This window comes from Pseudophryne corroboree, chromosome 3 (assembly GCF_028390025.1).
Source record: "Pseudophryne corroboree isolate aPseCor3 chromosome 3, aPseCor3.hap2, whole genome shotgun sequence".
In the NCBI taxonomy this organism is placed as follows: domain Eukaryota; kingdom Metazoa; phylum Chordata; class Amphibia; order Anura; family Myobatrachidae; genus Pseudophryne; species Pseudophryne corroboree.
In genome coordinates this window covers 655,653,586-655,673,286 of record NC_086446.1, presented here as the reverse complement: position 1 = coordinate 655,673,286, position 19,701 = coordinate 655,653,586, and the positions used below count along the sequence as shown (strand labels likewise).

The following is a 19,701-nucleotide window of genomic DNA, read 5'->3' as shown; positions in this document are numbered from 1 at the left end:
GAGCTTTGACCAGCAGAGCAAAATGTCACGGACGGGAGAGGTGCGGAGTTGCTGTGCATGCTCATCCCACAGCTGCTCCTTCGTCCGCACAATCTGAAATGCAGGGGCCGCCAGGTAATTATGTGTGTGTGTGTGTGTGTGTGTGTGGTATGCTATGTATAATTTTGCAATGTATATTATGTGTGTGGTGTATTATGTATGTGTGTGCAATGTGTGTGGTGTGCTATGTATGTGTGTGTGTGGTATTCTATGTATGATTTTGCAATGTGTATTATGTGTGTGTTGTACGATGTGTAGTATGATGTGTGTGTGGTGTACTATGTATGTGTGAGCAATGTGTGCTATTTATATGCGTGTGGTGTCCTATGGATACAGTATGTGTGTGTGTGTGGTGTGTGTTATGTATACACGTGTATGTGTGCTTGCAATGTGTGTGTTTGTGCGGTGTGCCAGATAATGTATATATGTGTGTGTGTTCCATGTATGTGTATGTATGTATGCAATGTGTGTGGTGAGCTACAGTATGTATGTGTGATGTGCTATGTACACAGTATGTATGTGTGTGCGGTGTGCTACAGTATGCATGTGTATGCAATGCGAATGTGTGTGGTGTGCTATGTACAGTATATGTGTGCAAAACCGAAACCCCCTTCAGTAAATCCTGCGTTTGCCCCTGAGTGGAAAGGACTGGAGATCCTTATGCTGTTCCTGTCCAGTCCCTGGGAGTTCTGCTGTGCAGAGACGGGTGATTTGGGATGTGGTCAATTTACCTACAATCAAAATACCGACAACCATTGACCCACTATCATAATCCCGACATGGTCAAAATCCCAAAATTTAAAATACTGTCACGATCAAATACTGACATTTAAAATGTTGACAGGTCAAAAGGTCGACATGAGTTTGATTTTTTTTAATTGAAACCAGCCTGTTCATACTTTACCACCCAGTGGACCAGGGGGAATATAATAGTGTGCCGAGCGCAGCGAGCCATGCGAGAGGACACAGTACAGTATTTTGACCTTGTCGGGATTTTGACCGTCTGTCAATTGTTGTTGGGATTTTGACAGTCGGGATTTTGATTGTAGGTATTTCATACTGATCCCAGTGATTTACATATAGTGGAAAGGACTAGAGATCCTTATGTTGTGATAGTCCAGTCCCTGGGAGTGCTGCTGTGCAGAGGCTGGTGACTGTGTGTATGCCATGTTGGCCTTAGTACATATAGTGGAAAGGACTAGAGATCCTTATGCTGTGCTAGTCCAGTCCCTGGAGTGCTGCTGTGCAGAGGCTGGTGACTGTGTGTATGCCATGTTGGCCTTAGTACATATAGTGGATAGGACTAGAGATCCTTATGTTGTGATAGTCCAGTCCCTGGAGCGCTGCTGTTTAGAGCTGGTGACTGTGTGTATGCCATGTTGGCCTTAGTACATATAGTGGATAGGACTAGAGATCCTTATGCTGTGCTAGTCCAGTCCCTGGAGTGCTGCTGTGCAGAGGCTGGTGACTGTGTGTATGCCATGTTGTCCTTAGTACATATAGTGGATAGGACTAGAGATCCTTATGCTGTGATAGTCCAGTCCCTGGGAGTGCTGCTGTGCAGAGGCTGGTGACTGTGTGTATGCCCTGTTGGCCTTAGTACATATAGTGGATAGGACTAGAGATCCTTATGTTGTGATAGTCCAGTCCCTGGGAGTGCTGCTGTGCAGAGGCTGGTGACTGTGTGTATGCCATGTTGGCCTTAGTACATATAGTGGATAGGACTAGAGATCCTTATGCTGTGATAGTCCAGTCCCTGGGAGTGCTGCTGTGCAGAGGCTGGTGACTGTGTGTATGCCATGTTGGCCTTAGTACATATAGTGGATAGGACTAGAGATCCTTATGTTGTGATAGTCCAGTCCCTGGAGTGCTGCTGTGCTGAGGCTGGTGACTGTGTGTATTCCATGTTGGCCTTAGTACATATAGTGGATAGGACTAGAGATCCTTATGTTGTGATAGTCCAGTCCCTGGAGTGCTGCTGTGCTGAGGCTGGTGACTGTGTGTATGCCATGTTGGCCTTAGTACATATAGTGGATAGGATTTATAGATTATTTTGCTGAGCTAGTGCAATCAGAATGTGAGCACAGTAATACATTACACCGCTTCTCATCTCTCTGAGGAACCGAGTACAGGGACAGTGAGATGTGTCTGACCTAAGCCAGGGACAGAGCTTCAGGCCCCCAGTCAGTGTGAGTAATGAGTAATGCGAGCCGCTCTGGAAGTGACTCCATCAGCACCTGTGACGGCAGATTAGCTGCACACAATCCCGCCCCCCCGAGCTCGCCCTGGGCTGAGCAGCCGCTTCACCCTCCCTTCCTCCTCCAGCAGCAACTCCGCCTCCTCCACCCCGAGATCCGCCATCCTTCCTCGGCAGCACTCAGCACTGCGACTCCCCGGGAAGCCCCAGCAATGCCTGCGGGGAGGACCCCACCTCCCCCTCTCGGTCACTAGGAGCCGTCTCCCCCCCTCCTCCTTCTGCTGCAGCCGGCTTTATGTAAGCGGCCTCCCGGGACCCGATCCTCCTGGTGACCATGACCCAGATCTCGGCGCTGAGCACGATCTCACTGAGCAGGGACTTGTGATCCGGCTTCCCCCCCTCTCCTGTGTCCCTGTGCCCACAGCACACCCACCCCTCCCGTCCTCACCCTCCTGGCTGCCCTGTGGCTGCATGCCGGTCCGGAGAGCAGGTAATCTCTTGTGTTCTATCTGGATCTAGGTCAGTGTTCGGAGCCGCTGTGGATGAGATACAATGTACCAGTCTGACAGTCGCTGTTAACCCTTTCCGGGCCTGTATGTGATGATATACGAGGATTCGGAATCAGTGGACCAGCTGGTGCTCTCCCTGTGCTGCTGTTCATGTGACTCAGGTTTAGCATAGTCTGATGAGTCCATCCATGTCTGGCTGCTCACAGATAAAATGGCTTTCACATATAATCCTGTAGAGCAGGCAGGGTGGGCACAGACAGGCAAGGGCCAGACTGGAGTATCCTGGGTGATAGGGTCGTCTGTATGTGCGTATCATGGTAGGAACAGGCTAGTTTCACATGTTGGAATGGAGCACATGTCAGCTCTGATCTGCATTTCCTGTGCCATGTAATACAGCGCTTGCATCACTGGCTGACTTGTTCTGTGTCTGGGGCCGCCGGTTTCCCTTGGCTTTCATGGAGGCTTGCTCTGTATGTTTTTACTCATGTCAATGGAATGTGTTGCAGCTGGAGGCCCAAACAGGATGCTGTACTGACACTTATATAGGTAGCAGAATAACTAGACAGATTGGAGTTGGGTATTATTGATGGGGGAGGTGGGATTAAGAATTAAAGGCTACTATGCAATAGTTGGTCAAAGCACCATCAAACAAGATTGGCATAAGGACGATCACCTCCCTATCTCATCTCCTCCATAACAGGGTTTAGTTACTGATTGGCTGCATGTAATAGCCTCCGAGTACCTACGTTTTTTGCCTTCAGAATTTAAAACAGCAATACTGTTAAGTGCAGAACCAGGTTTGTTTTGCACCTAATAGTATTGCGGTTTTAAATTCTGCCGGTAATCAGGGTTTTTCAAATGCCACCATCATGCCACAACCCCTATGTCTCATTGTGGCTTGCATTTACCTTTATACATACAAGACTTGATTAAACTTTAAACTCATTGCATTTGATCTATCCAGTTCACGGTGCCATTAATTGGCATTGAGCTCAAGATTAAAAAAAAAGTGCCCATGAAATGGATAGATCTGCCTTTCTAGTCCCATAGTGTCTACATTTTAAATAGTGATATTGAGAGACTTAATCCGGCAGCATATTCACACACACACACACACACACACACACACACACACACACACACACACACACTTTTTAAAGGTTGCTCATTTTATAGTTGGCAGTGGTTATTTAGCATAGAGTTTGATCACTCATACTTGCATGTCATATGACACTACAATCCAGAATACGCACACGGACTCGACAAAGGAAGTGATTTTTTTATTGTGTGAACTTTAGTCATGAAAGGGCTCAAAGGGACAATTATGTTACGTGTTTCACAATAATATCAATACTTGCCATCTAAGCTCAATCACTTTATTACTTTACAGGGTACACAAAGCAAATAGTTGTTCTTTCATTGTATTTACAATGCAGATATTAAGGTATTCTCGTGTGGGTTTCTTTTTTTTGTTTATAAAAATACACTAATGGATAATATTTACATCATCAGTCCTTAATACCTTGTATCCTTTTTCTGTTGCTGAAATCAACCACCTTATGACAATTTCAATAGGAATCTGTCAAATGCAGCACTGAGACATAGGCAGTGAACCTATGACAGAGAAAAAATCTACTTGGACATAGGGGGTCATTCCGAGTTGTTCGCTCGTTGACTATTTTCGCAACGGAGCGATTAAGGCAAAAATGCGCATACATGTATTTTAGCACAAAACTTAGTAGATTTACTCACGTCCGAACGAAGAATTTTCATCGTTGAAGTGATCGGAGTGTGATTGACAGGAAGTGGGTGTTTCTGGGCGGAAACTGACCGTTTTCTGGGAGTGTGCGGAAAAACGCAGGCGTGCCAGGATAAAACGCGGGAGTGTCTGGAGAAACGGGGGAGTGGCTGACCGAACGCAGGGCGTGTTTGTGACGTCAAACCAGGAACGGAACGGGCTGAGCTGATCGCAGTGTAGCAATTCTGCTAATCTTTCGTTCGCACTTCTGCTATGCTAAGATACACTCCCAGAGGGCGGCGGCCTAGCGTGTGCAATGCTGCTAAAATCTGCTAGCGAGCGAACAACTCGGAATGAGGGCCATAGTGCTAAATAATTCAGCATTGCATGAGCTCCTCCACTGTTGGCATTCTAGACAGATGAGTCTCTGAGCCTGCTTGCTTCAAAATGAGATTATTGTCCAAGTGGAGTTGTCCTCATTAGGACTCTGTTACCTGTGAGCATAACTGAAAACAATAAAGAAAAAAAACAAGAACCAGTTGAGCCATCTTATTTGTGCAATGCACGAATGTCTTCCAAGTAGTAATTGTATATTGAGTGCAATGAATGGGCTGTTCCAATGTCTTGATGTTTTGAGTTATTAGAGTAGACTAGAGCTTGGCCTGTACATGGTGTCAAAGTGATCCATTCCAGAAAACTTGTGCAGGTTACCTGCTGGCTTTAGGAAAACACCAGCGACACTTCATGTCAAACATGATCGCGTTTGACGTTATGTGTAAGCAATGCTTACGCTTGCAGTAAAAGTTGGGCTGTCCTTCAAATTGTAAACCTAATAATAGAGTTTTGGAACGTTTCAGTAGAAATGATTGTATTTGCAAAAAAAATTAATCTTTGGTGTTTAAAGCGGGTACTACAGTTGCGTAAATTGTCAGTAAAATAAAATACTGTGTATATCTAAAAAAATAAATTTGGCTTTTGAACTTAAGCCATCTCTTAAGTTGTGGCACATATCTGAGCAATCGAAAGCTGGTTGACTTTTGCATAGTCACACTTCGGAGAAAACTATTTACTAGTAACCAATGGCCTCCTGCATAGGAGGAATTCAGCTGTGTGGGAAGAACCAGCAATGCCTGACTGCTAACATATCAGGGACTTACGGTAGTGGCAAAATGTGCCATTCTGGAATGGCGTAACATGCTGATGTCAAGATTTGAATCCCTCGCCCCAAAAGACTGTATGTCATGAAATTACACACAGTTGTGAGGGCTATGTTTAAACTCTTTGGGAGTGTCACGACTCTTGGGCTACCTGTTGCTCAAAAAACATTGGTCTAAAGCAGGCCTGGCCAACCTGTGTCTCTCCAGCTGATGTGAAACCACATCCCAGCATGCCCAGCCACAGTTTTAGCATTCTCTAATAGCAAAGGTTTGGCAGTGCATGCTGAGACTTGTAGTTTCACAAAAGCCGGGTAGCGATAAGATGACCTGACCTGCTTTAAAGAAACATTGCAGGTCTCAGCTATATTTACGAATTCAGTATATATTCTATATGAGCTACTAGTAGTTTTGTGTGTGCATAGGTATAGTGCGTTCACAGCAACTGGGCAGATTTGCAGAATTTTGAGAGGTTTCAAAGGGCCATAAACTATTATGGCGGAAGGCATGTCTGGGTATTTGCCTTCACAATGAAGTTTTTCTAATTATCATGAACTACTTTAATCAACTCATTTTTTATTGTTTGGTACATATCTGTAAACTACCGCTTGTACATACATATGATAATTTCTTTTGGTGTTGGAAAGCTCCACTCAACATTAAAAGATAACTATATATTGAGTATTAAAGATTTGCTTTTCCTATACACTATCTGTTGTTCTGGATAATATGAAACAGCAGTGGAAGTCTTTCATTCATATGCAGCCTGCATCTACAGATAGGGCCAGTAGTCATATGACCTTTGGATGAATACCAGCCACTAGAGTTGGCAAAATTCTGTATCTTGAAATTACCATCAGAATACCATTGACCTATGGTGAATCATGTTATCCTGGAAGGTGCTGCTGTTTGTAAAGCATACTTTTTGAAACCATGCTCAGAAAAACATCTTTTCGTTTTAAGTGAATGCTTAGTGGACACAAATGTGCGTGATCCTAGCACCACTTAGTGGTAGACATACCTGCCAATATCAGTATGGAGGTGGATTGATAGCATAGGGGCTGAATTTACTTTGTCCATCTTCGGTCTACAGGGAGCTAAAGATACCACAAAGCACAATCTCAAACACAACAGCTGTTTTGAGAAGTTCTTTATGATTCTAAGCATTTGCTGTTTTGCGTCTGCCATCGAGCACTAGTTTACCATAAGCTCTTGCTGCTATATACAGATATTATTGTCAGATTTTTTTCTGTAGGCACCTATTTATCAAATATAAACTAACTGTTCAATTTTCTAACCATTCACTTATCTGGTAACAGGATTATAAACCTTTTATTCAAAGTGAAATTAATTATAAGCTTAGATACATTATCCATTTCATAGTGCCAACATATTACTGTGCGTCATATGATTAGATAATTTGATTCTGGCACTTATAATACAGGTGCCATTCCAGAGGACTGGAAAAGAGCAAATGTAGTTCCACTGCACAAAAGTGGAAGCAAGGAAGAAGCAAGTAACTACAGACCAGTAAGCCTTACATCAGTAGTGGGGAAAATAATGGAAAAACTATTAAAAGAAAGAGTTGTGGAATATCTTATATCAAACCACTTACAGGATCCAAACCAGCATGGATTTACTGGTGATAGATCATGCCAAACAAATCTTATTGACTTTTTTGACTCTGTGACAAAAATAATAGATCAAGGGGGAGCTGTAGATGTAGCATATCTAGACTTTAGTAAGGCATTTGACACTGTCCCACATCGCAGACTGCTAAATAAACTTGAAAGCGTGGGGGTGGATTATAAACAGTTAAATGGATAAGAACCTGGTTGCAGAATAGGAAACAGACAGTTGTAGTTAATGGAGTGCAATCTATGGAGGGAAATGTTACCAGTGGAGTACCCCAGGGATCTGTACTTGGTCCAGTTCTCTTTAATATCTTTGTTGGTGACATTGCAGATGGTATTGAAGGGAAGGTATGCCTTTTTGCAGATGATACAAAGATATGCAACAGGGTAGACACACCGGGAGGGGTAAAACAAATGATTGATGACCTAGCTAGGCTTGAGAAATGGTCAAGAACGTGGCAACTAGAGATGAGCGCCTGAAATTTTTCGGGTTTTGTGTTTTGGTTTTGGGTTCGGTTCCGCGGCCGTGTTTTGGGTTCGAACGCGTTTTGGCAAAACCTCACCGAATTTTTTTTGTCGGATTCGGGTGTGTTTTGGATTCGGGTGTTTTTTTCAAAAAACACTAAAAAACAGCTTAAATCATAGAATTTGGGGGTCATTTTGATCCCAAAGTATTATTAACCTCAAAAACCATAATTTACACTCATTTTCAGTCTATTCTGAATACCTCACACCTCACAATATTATTTTTAGTCCTAAAATTTGCACCGAGGTCGCTGTGTGAGTAAGATAAGCGACCCTAGTGGCCGACACAAACACCGGGCCCATCTAGGAGTGGCACTGCAGTGTCACGCAGGATGTCCCTTCCAAAAAACCCTCCCCAAACAGCACATGACGCAAAGAAAAAAAGAGGCGCAATGAGGTAGCTGTGTGAGTAAGATTAGCGACCCTAGTGGCCGACACAAACACCGGGCCCATCTAGGAGTGGCACTGCAGTGTCACGCAGGATGGCCCTTCCAAAAAACCCTCCCCAAACAGCACATGACGCAAAGAAAAAAAGAGGCGCAATGAGGTAGCTGTGTGAGTAAGATTAGCGACCCTAGTGGCCGACACAAACACCGGGCCCATCTAGGAGTGGCACTGCAGTGTCACGCAGGATGTCCCTTCCAAAAAACCCTCCCCAAACAGCACATGACGCAAAGAAAAAAAGAGGCGCAATGAGGTAGCTGTGTGAGTAAGATTAGCGACCCTAGTGGCCGACACAAACACCGGGCCCATCTAGGAGTGGCACTGCAGTGTCACGCAGGATGTCCCTTCCAAAAAACCCTCCCCAAACAGCACATGACGCAAAGAAAAAAAGAGGCGCAATGAGGTAGCTGACTGTGTGAGTAAGATTAGCGACCCTAGTGGCCGACACAAACACCGGGCCCATCTAGGAGTTGCACTGCAGTGTCACGCAGGATGTCCCTTCCAAAAAACCCTCCCCAATCAGCACATGATGCAAAGAAAAAGAAAAGAAAAAAGAGGTGCAAGATGGAATTGTCCTTGGGCCCTCCCACCCACCCTTATGTTGTATAAACAAAACAGGACATGCACACTTTAACCAACCCATCATTTCAGTGACAGGGTCTGCCACACGACTGTGACTGATATGACGGGTTGGTTTGGACCCCCCCCAAAAAAGAAGCAATTAATCTCTCCTTGCACAAACTGGCTCTACAGAGGCAAGATGTCCACCTCATCTTCACCCTCCGATATATCACCGTGTACATCCCCCTCCTCACAGATTATCAATTCGTCCCCACTGGAATCCACCATCTCAGCTCCCTGTGTACTTTGTGGAGGCAATTGCTGCTGGTCAATGTCTCCGCGGAGGAATTGATTATAATTAATTTTAATGAACATCATCTTCTCCACATTTTCTGGATGTAACCTCGTACGCCGATTGCTGACAAGGTGAGCGGCGGCACTAAACACTCTTTCGGAGTACACACTTGTGGGAGGGCAACTTAGGTAGAATAAAGCCAGTTTGTGCAAGGGCCTCCAAATTGCCTCTTTTTCCTGCCAGTATAAGTACGGACTGTGTGACGTGCCTACTTGGATGCGGTCACTCATATAATCCTCCACCATTCTATCAATGTTGAGAGAATCATATGCAGTGACAGTAGACGACATGTCCGTAATCGTTGTCAGGTCCTTCAGTCCGGACCAGATGTCGGCATCAGCAGTCGCTCCAGACTGCCCTGCATCACCGCCAGCGGGTGGGCTCGGAATTCTGAGCCTTTTCCTCGCACCCCCAGTTGCGGGAGAATGTGAAGGAGGAGATGTTGACAGGTCGCGTTCCGCTTGACTTGACAATTTTGTCACCAGCAGGTCTTTCAACCCCAGCAGACCTGTGTCTGCCGGAAAGAGAGATCCAAGGTAGGCTTTAAATCTAGGATCGAGCACGGTGGCCAAAATGTAGTGCTCTGATTTCAACAGATTGACCACCCGTGAATCCTTGTTAAGCGAATTAAGGGCTGCATCCACAAGTCCCACATGCCTAGCGGACTCGCTCCCTTTTAGCTCCTTCTTCAATGCCTCCAGCTTCTTCTGCAAAAGCCTGATGAGGGGAATGACCTTACTCAGGCTGGCAGTGTCTGAACTGACTTCACGTGTGGCAAGTTCAAAGGGCATCAGAACCTTGCACAACGTTGAAATCATTCTCCACTGCACTTGAGACAGGTGCATTCCACCTACTATATCGTGCTCAATTGTATAGGCTTGAATGGCCTTTTGCTGCTCCTCCAACCTCTGAAGCATATAGAGGGTTGAATTCCACCTCGTTACCACTTCTTGCTTCAGATGATGGCAGGGCAGGTTCAGTAGTTTTTGGTGGTGCTCCAGTCTTCTGTACGTGGTGCCTGTACGCCGAAAGTGTCCCGCAATTTTTCTGGCCACCGACAGCATCTCTTGCACGCCCCTGTCGTTTTTAAAAAAATTCTGCACCACCAAATTCAAGGTATGTGCAAAACATGGGACGTGCTGGAATTTGCCCATATTTAATGCACACACAATATTGCTGGCGTTGTCCGATGCCACAAATCCACAGGAGAGTCCAATTGGGGTAAGCCATTCCGCAATGATCTTCCTCAGTTGCCGTAAGAGGTTTTCAGCTGTGTGCGTATTCTGGAAAGCGGTGATACAAAGCGTAGCCTGCCTAGGAAAGAGTTGGCGTTTGCGAGATGCTGCTACTGGTGCCGCCGCTGCTGTTCTTGCGGCGGGAGTCCATACATCTACCCAGTGGGCTGTCACAGTCATATAGTCCTGACCCTGCCCTGCTCCACTTGTCCACATGTCCGTGGTTAAGTGGACATTGGGTACAACTGCATTTTTTAGGACACTGGTGAGTCTTTTTCTGACGTCCGTGTACATTCTCGGTATCGCCTGCCTAGAGAAGTGGAACCTAGATGGTATTTGGTAACGGGGGCACACTGCCTCAATAAATTGTCTAGTTCCCTGTGAACTAACGGCGGATACCGGACGCACGTCTAACACCAACATAGTTGTCAAGGCCTCAGTTATCCGCTTTGCAGTAGGATGACTGCTGTGATATTTCATCTTCCTCGCAAAGGACTGTTGAACAGTCAATTGCTTACTGGAAGTAGTACAAGTGGGCTTACGACTTCCCCTCTGGGATGACCATCGACTCCCAGCGGCAACAACAGCAGCGCCAGCAGCAGTAGGCGTTACACGCAAGGATGCATCGGAGGAATCCCAGGCAGGAGAGGACTTGTCAGAATTGCCAGTGACATGGCCTGCAGGACTATTGGCATTCCTGGGGAAGGAGGAAATTGACACTGAGGGAGTTGGTGGGGTGGTTTGCGTGAGCTTGGTTACAAGAGGAAGGGATTTACTGGTCAGTGGACTGCTTCCGCTGTCACCCAAAGTTTTTGAACTTGTCACTGACTTATTATGAATGCGCTGCAGGTGACGTATAAGGGAGGATGTTCCGAGGTGGTTAACGTCCTTACCCCTACTTATTACAGCTTGACAAAGGGAACACACGGCTTGACACCTGTTGTCCGCATTTCTGGTGAAATACCTCCACACCGAAGAGCTGATTTTTTTGGTATTTTCACCTGGCATGTCAACGGCCATATTCCTCCCACGGACAACAGGTGTCTCCCCGGGTGCCTGACTTAAACAAACCACCTCACCATCAGAATCCTCCTGGTCAATTTCCTCCCCAGCGCCAGCAACACCCATATCCTCCTCATCCTGGTGTACTTCAACACTGACATCTTCAATCTGACTATCAGGAACTGGACTGCGGGTGCTCCTTCCAGCACTTGCAGGGGGCGTGCAAATGGTGGAAGGCGCATGCTCTTCACGTCCAGTGTTGGGAAGGTCAGGCATCGCAACCGACACAATTGGACTCTCCTTGTGGATTTGGGATTTCGAAGAATGCACAGTTCTTTGCTGTGCTGCTTTTGCCAGCTTGAGTCTTTTCATTTTTCTAGCGAGAGGCTGAGTGCTTCCATCCTCATGTGAAGCTGAACCACTAGCCATGAACATAGGCCAGGGCCTCAGCCGTTCCTTGCCACTCCGTGTGGTAAATGGCATATTGGCAAGTTTACGCTTCTCCTCCGACAATTTTATTTTAGGTTTTGGAGTCCTTTTTTTACTGATATTTGGTGTTTTGGATTTGACATGCTCTGTACTATGACATTGGGCATCGGCCTTGGCAGACGACGTTGCTGGCATTTCATCGTCTCGGCCATGACTAGTGGCAGCAGCTTCAGCACGAGGTGGAAGTGGATCTTGATCTTTCCCTAATTTTGGAACCTCAACATTTTTGTTCTCCATATTTTAATAGGCACAACTAAAAGGCACCTCAGGTAAACAATGGAGATGGATGGATTGGATACTAGTATACAATTATGGACGGGCTGCCGAGTGCCGACACAGAGGTAGCCACAGCCGTGAACTACCGCGCTGTACTGTGTCTGCTGCTAATATATAGACTGGTTGATAAAGAGATAGTATACTCGTAACTAGTATGTATGTATAAAGAAAGAAAAAAAAACCACGGTTAGGTGGTATATACAATTATGGACGGGCTGCCGAGTGCCGACACAGAGGTAGCCACAGCCGTGAACTACCGCACTGTACTGTGTCTGCTGCTAATATATAGACTGGTTGATAAAGAGATAGTATACTCGTAACTAGTATGTATGTATAAAGAAAGAAAAAAAAACCACGGTTAGGTGGTATATACAATTATGGACGGGCTGCCGAGTGCCGACACAGAGGTAGCCACAGCCGTGAACTACCGCACTGTACTGTGTCTGCTGCTAATATATAGACTGGTTGAAAAAGAGATAGTATACTCGTAACTAGTATGTATGTATAAAGAAAGAGAAAAAAAAACCACGGTTAGGTGGTATATACAATTATGGACGGGCTGCCGAGTGCCGACACAGAGGTAGCCACAGCCGTGAACTACCGCACTGTACTGTGTCTGCTGCTAATATAGACTGGTTGATAAAGAGATAGTATACTCGTAACTAGTATGTATGTATAAAGAAAGAAAAAAAAAACCACGGTTAGGTGGTATATACAATTATGGACGGGCTGCCGAGTGCCGACACAGAGGTAGCCACAGCCGTGAACTACCGCACTGTACTGTGTCTGCTGCTAATATATAGACTGGTTGATAAAGAGATAGTATACTCGTAACTAGTATGTATGTATAAAGAAAGAAAAAAAAACCACGGTTAGGTGGTATATACAATTATGGACGGGCTGCCGAGTGCCGACACAGAGGTAGCCACAGCCGTGAACTACCGCACTGTACTGTGTCTGCTGCTAATATATAGACTGGTTGATAAAGAGATAGTATACTCGTAACTAGTATGTATGTATAAAGAAAGAAAAAAAAACCACGGTTAGGTGGTATATACAATTATGGACGGGCTGCCGAGTGCCGACACAGAGGTAGCCACAGCCGTGAACTACCGCACTGTACTGTGTCTGCTGCTAATATAGACTGGTTGATAAAGAGATAGTATACTACTAATATTATATATACTGGTGGTCAGGTCACTGGTCACTAGTCACACTGGCAGTGGCACTCCTGCAGCAAAAGTGTGCACTGTTTAATTTTAATATAATATTATGTACTCCTGGCTCCTGCTATAACCTATAACTGGCACTGCAGTAGTGCTCCCCAGTCTCCCCCACAATTATAAGCTGTGTGAGCTGAGCAGTCAGACAGATATATAATATATATAGATGATGCAGCACACTGGCCTGAGCCTGAGCAGTGCACACAGATATGGTATGTGACTGACTGAGTCACTGTGTGTATCGCTTTTTTCAGGCAGAGAACGGATATATTAAATAAACTGCACTGTGTGTCTGGTGGTCACTCACTATATAATATATTATGTACTCCTGGCTCCTGCTATAACCTATAACTGGCACTGCAGTAGTGCTCCCCAGTCTCCCCCACAATTATAAGCTGTGTGAGCTGAGCAGTCAGACAGATATATATATAATATTATATATAGATAATAGATGATGCAGCACACTGGCCTGAGCCTGAGCAGTGCACACAGATATGGTATGTGACTGAGTCACTGTGTGCTGTGTATCGCTTTTTTCAGGCAGAGAACGGATTATAAATAAAACTGGTGGTCACTGGTCACTATCAGCAAAACTCTGCACTGTACTGAGTACTCCTAATGCTCCCCAAAATTAGTAAATCAAGTGTCTCTCTAATCTATTCTAAACGGAGAGGACGCCAGCCACGTCCTCTCCCTATCAATCTCAATGCACGTGTGAAAATGGCGGCGACGCGCGGCTCCTTATATAGAATCCGAGTCTCGCGAGAATCCGACAGCGTCATGATGACGTTTGGGCGCGCTCGGGTTAACCGAGCAAGGCGGGAAGATCCGAGTCGCTCGGACCCGTGAAAAAAAACATGAAGTTCTGGCGGGTTCGGATTCAGAGAAACCGAACCCGCTCATCTCTAGTGGCAACGACAGTTTAATGCTAAAAAATGAAAAATCATGCACTTGGGTCTCAAAAACCCAAAGGCTAAATATAGTATCAAGTGTACTATAATGGAAACTACTGAGGAGGAAAGGGATTTAGGAGTCACTATTTCAAGTGACTTGAAGGCAGGAAAGCAATGCAACAAAGCAATGAGTAGCAGGAAAAAAGAAGTGATAATGCCACTGTATAGGTCATTGGTGCGGCCCCATCTGGAATACTGTGTCCAGTTCTGGAGACCATATCTCCAGAAGGATATAAATACATTAGAGAGTGTACAAAGAAGGGCAACTAAAATGGTGCATGGCCTACATCACAAAACGTACCCGGAAAGGCTAAAAGATCTTAACATGTATAGTTTGGAGGAGAGAAGGGAAAGGGGAGACATGATAGAAACTTTCAAATATATCAAGGGTCTTAACAAAGTTCAGGAGGGAAACATTCTTCAAAGGAAGAGAAGTATTAGAACTCGAGGACATACACTGAGACTGGAGGGGGGGAGGTTCAGGGGAAATTTAAGGAAAAATTACTTCACAGAAAGGGTAGTGGATAAGTGGAATAGTCTCCCATCAGAGGTGGTAGAGGCTAAGACTGTAGAGCAATTTAAACATGCTTGGGATAGGCATATGAATATCCTTACAAAGAATTAAGGTTCAAAAAGGGTTGTGATTACCTAAATGATAAAAAAAAAAAGGGGCAGACTAGATGGGCCAAGTGGTTCTTATCTGCCGTCAAATTCTATGTTTCTATGTACCTTCCTAATTGGAGTTTACACTCTCGTTTCCCTATGACAGGCACACACCAGGGCTGATTTAGTCAGAAGCCATCTTACCTATAATGAACAGTGTTTTAGAACTTTGGGAGGTTATAACACCTAGAGGAAGTCCACAGCAATATGGTGGAAACATGCAAACTCCATGCAGATATCTGTAAGAGCAACAAATGGTAGCCACTGTGCTGTGTGACAGAAGCTGGGTAACCACACACACGTACCAATCAGCCACTCAATCTGTACAGATATCAGAACTGGGTGGGCATTTGAATAGCCCGCCCAGCTGTGACATCATTGTTGGCGGTACCTGCAGCCGGTGTACGGGTAGCCAGCGGGTTGCCCGCTCAGACATGCAAATACACTAACGTATATGTTTCAGATATATCGGCATTAGCTGTGTTGCAGAGCCGACGTGATGTCTGCAAAGTCATTCAGACATATCTGGTATACACACCAGCTGACTCGCTACCAATATATTGTTCTAGTGTACCCAGCCTTAAACCCTCTTTTAAGACTGCAATCCAATAAGAAAAAGGATTTTTTTTTTTTTTTTTCTATAAAATGTAGTGGTAGGCTGTAAGTAGCCTGGTAATTAGCTTTTTATAATTCTGCATGTTTTCCAGTATTATGTGTCTTCCATGACAAACACATGGGGAATGATGTAGTGAGCAGAGAGGCTTTTGACAACCCCTCTTAGCTCTATTTTCACTGTCAATTTTCTTCCTTTAGTTTTACATGACTTGCTGAGAGCCTCTTTCTGTGTAGCAGGATGACTCTACACTGTTTTATCAAAATACTGTTACCACATTAATAAATATGTATGTGAAATAAACTATACCCTGATTTAAGTAGTGTTTTTCAGTAGGCTTTAAAGGTAAGTCAGGTTTTTATAGGAGTCCCACAATATAGGGCCAGTTGTTTAATAGTCCAGTGAATGTGTGGCCATTATTACGAATATCTCATTTCTCCAATTGAGTTTGTATTTTTTATGCATCCTATTGTGGGAAATTTCTTTAGAAATAATGCTCATTTTCCTTATTTACGGACGTTTATGCAGTATCTAAGAAAGCGCAGTTCCCTTTTGCCGTGGCCCTGTTCCTAGGGCTTATTACCCTCTAAGGCCCGGCAAATAATCACTTCCCTGTGAAACCTTTGAGTGGTGCAGTTTTCTTTGATGTACTGTGTAAGAAGTTTGCTGTTGTGTAGTTTCTGTTGTGTAGCTCCTCACCACTGATAGCAATATTTTCAATAAGCTTCTGAAAAACTGCACATGACCCAGATCACTCACTTTGTGCCTTCTCTGTCATATGCTCTCTGTTAATTTTCATTTATGGCAGTCCTTATCTGTTGATTTCAGTGGCCAGTTGACCTCAACTGTGTGGTAGAACCTGGTTAATCATTAAGAAGTCCAGGTTTGTGTTATCTCAGCTTGAACGAAAGACAATATGCGGAAAAGCACACAGAGTTCACATTACAGGCATTAAACCCCTGTGATACATTTAGCAAGAGTAAAAAATAAAATACAATAAAAAAAATCATTCTACCCTGCAAGTCAAAAAATTAGTAGTCTTCCTTTTGAGCAAAAAACGTTTTAGCAGACCGGAATTATACCCTCATCTGTTGTCCTGGCCACAATTCATGGCTAGAAGGTTGCGTAGGTTGCATGTATGCTGTTGTGCTATATTATTTAAAGAAATTAAAGATATTGAATATAAGGAGCTTGAAAGTGTGTTTTGTTGGTGAAATTATTGTTTAATCCTGTGCCTGGATCTATAGGTGTTACGTTTATTTTTTCCAAGTACAGTATACATAAAATAATGCACGTCTTATAGAGATGAGCGGGTTCGGTTTCTTTGAATCCGAACCCGCACGAACTTCACTTTTTTTTTCACGGGTCCGAGCGACTCGGATCTTCCCGCCTTGCTCGGTTAACCCGAGCGCGCCCGAACGTCATCATGACGCTGTCGGATTCTCGCGAGACTCGGATTCTCGCGAGACTCGGATTCTATATAAGGAGCCGCGCGTCGCCGCCATTTTCACACGTGCATTGAGATTGATAGGGAGAGGACGTGGCTGGCGTCCTCTCCATTAGAATAGATTAGAAGAGAGAGAGAGAGAGAGAGATTGTGCAGACAGAGTTTACCACAGTGACCAGTGCAGTTGTTGTTAAGTTAACTTTTATTTAATATATCCGTTCTCTGCTATATCCGTTCTCTGCCTGAAAAAAACGATACACAGCAGTCACACAGTGTGACTCAGTCTGTGTGCACTCAGCTCAGCCCAGTGTGCTGCACATCAATGTATAAAAGCTTATAATAATTGTGGGGGAGACTGGGGAGCACTGCAGGTTGTTATAGCAGGAGCCAGGAGTACATAATATTATATTAATTTAAAATTAAACAGTGCACACTTTTGCTGCAGGAGTGCCACTGCCAGTGTGACTAGTGGTGACCAGTGCCTGACCACCAGTATAGTAGTATATTGTTGTATACTATCTCTTTATCAACCAGTCTATATTAGCAGCAGACACAGTACAGTGCGGTAGTTCACGGCTGTGGCTACCTCTGTGTCGGCAGTCGGCACTCGGCAGGCAGTCCGTCCATCCATAATTGTATAATTATATACCACCTAACCGTGGTATTTTTTTTTCTTTCTTTATACCGTCGTCATAGTCATACTAGTTGTTACGAGTATACTACTATCTCTTTATCAACCAGTGTACAGTGCGGTAGTTCACGGCTGTGGCTACCTCTGTGTCGGCAGTCGGCAGGCAGTCCGTCCATCCATAATTGTATTATTATAATATATACCACCTAACCGTGGTTTTTTTTTCATTCTTTATACCGTCATAGTGTCATACTAGTTGTTACGAGTATACTACTATCTCTTTATCAACCAGTGTACAGTGCGGTAGTTCACGGCTGTGGCTACCTCTGTGTCGGCAGTCGGCAGGCAGTCCGTCCATCCATAATTGTATTATAATATATACCACCTAACCGTGGTTTTTTTTTCATTCTTTATACCGTCATAGTGTCATACTAGTTGTTACGAGTATACTACTATCTCTTTATCAACCAGTGTACAGTGCGGTAGTTCACGGCTGTGGCTACCTCTGTGTCGGCAGTCGGCAGGCAGTCCGTCCATCCATAATTGTATTATAATATATACCACCTAACCGTGGTTTTTTTTTCATTCTTTATACCGTCATAGTCAGTCATACTAGTTGTTACGAGTATACTACTATCTCTTTATCAACCAGTGTACAGTGCGGTAGTTCACGGCTGTGGCTACCTCTGTGTCGGCAGTCGGCAGGCAGTCCGTCCATCCATAATTGTATTATAATATATACCACCTAACCGTGGTTTTTTTTTCATTCTTTATACCGTCATAGTCAGTCATACTAGTTGTTACGAGTATACTACTATCTCTTTATCAACCAGTGTACAGTGCGGTAGTTCACGGCTGTGGCTACCTCTGTGTCGGAACTCGGCAGGCAGTCCGTCCATCCATAATTGTATTACAATATATACCACCTAACCGTGGTTTTTTTTTCATTCTTTATACCGTCATAGTCAGTCATACTAGTTGTTACGAGTATACTACTATCTCTTTATCAACCAGTGTACAGTGCGGTAGTTCACAGCTGTGGCTACCTCTGTGTCGGAACTCGGCAGGCAGTCCGTCCATCCATAATTGTATTACAATATATACCACCTAACCGTGGTTTTTTTTTCATTCTTTATACCGTCATAGTCAGTCATACTAGTTGTTACGAGTATACTACTATCTCTTTATCAACCAGTGTACAGTGCGGTAGTTCACGGCTGTGGCTACCTCTGTGTCGGAACTCGGCAGGCAGTCCGTCCATCCATAATTGTATTATTATAATATATACCACCTAACCGTGGTTTTTTTTTCATTCTTTATACCGTCATAGTGTCATACTAGTTGTTACGAGTATACTACTATCTCTTTATCAACCAGTGTACAGTGCGGTAGTTCACGGCTGTGGCTACCTCTGTGTCGGCAGTCGGCAGGCAGTCCGTCCATCCATAATTGTATTATAATATATACCACCTAACCGTGGTTTTTTTTTCATTCTTTATACCGTCATAGTCAGTCATACTAGTTGTTACGAGTATACTACTATCTCTTTATCAACCAGTGTACAGTGCGGTAGTTCACGGCTGTGGCTACCTCTGTGTCGGAACTCGGCAGGCAGTCCGTCCATCCATAATTGTATTACAATATATACCACCTAACCGTGGTTTTTTTTTCATTCTTTATACCGTCATAGTCAGTCATACTAGTTGTTACGAGTATACTACTATCTCTTTATCAACCAGTGTACAGTGCGGTAGTTCACGGCTGTGGCTACCTCTGTGTCGGAACTCGGCAGGCAGTCCGTCCATCCATAATTGTATTATTATAATATATACCACCTAACCGTGGTTTTTTTTTCATTCTTTATACCGTCATAGTGTCATACTAGTTGTTACGAGTATACTACTATCTCTTTATCAACCAGTGTACAGTGCGGTAGTTCACGGCTGTGGCTACCTCTGTGTCGGCAGTCGGCAGGCAGTCCGTCCATCCATAATTGTATTACAATATATACCA

At 44.4% G+C, this 19,701-nt stretch overlaps 1 protein-coding gene across 2 annotated transcripts in view; it reads left to right on the top strand.

The window, feature by feature from the left end:
- JMJD1C (jumonji domain containing 1C) overlaps positions 1-19,701 on the top strand; it is a 438,983-nt gene that overhangs the window by 295,129 nt on the left and 124,153 nt on the right. The window contains exon 1 of one of the 2 annotated variants that reach the window (XM_063961823.1): positions 2,633-2,726. The exons of the other annotated variant lie outside the window; for it this stretch is intronic. The gene's annotated coding sequence lies outside the window, so the exon portion shown is untranslated. Of the gene's footprint in view, positions 1-2,632; positions 2,727-19,701 lie in introns of those variants that run through there. 2 annotated transcript variants of the gene reach the window in all.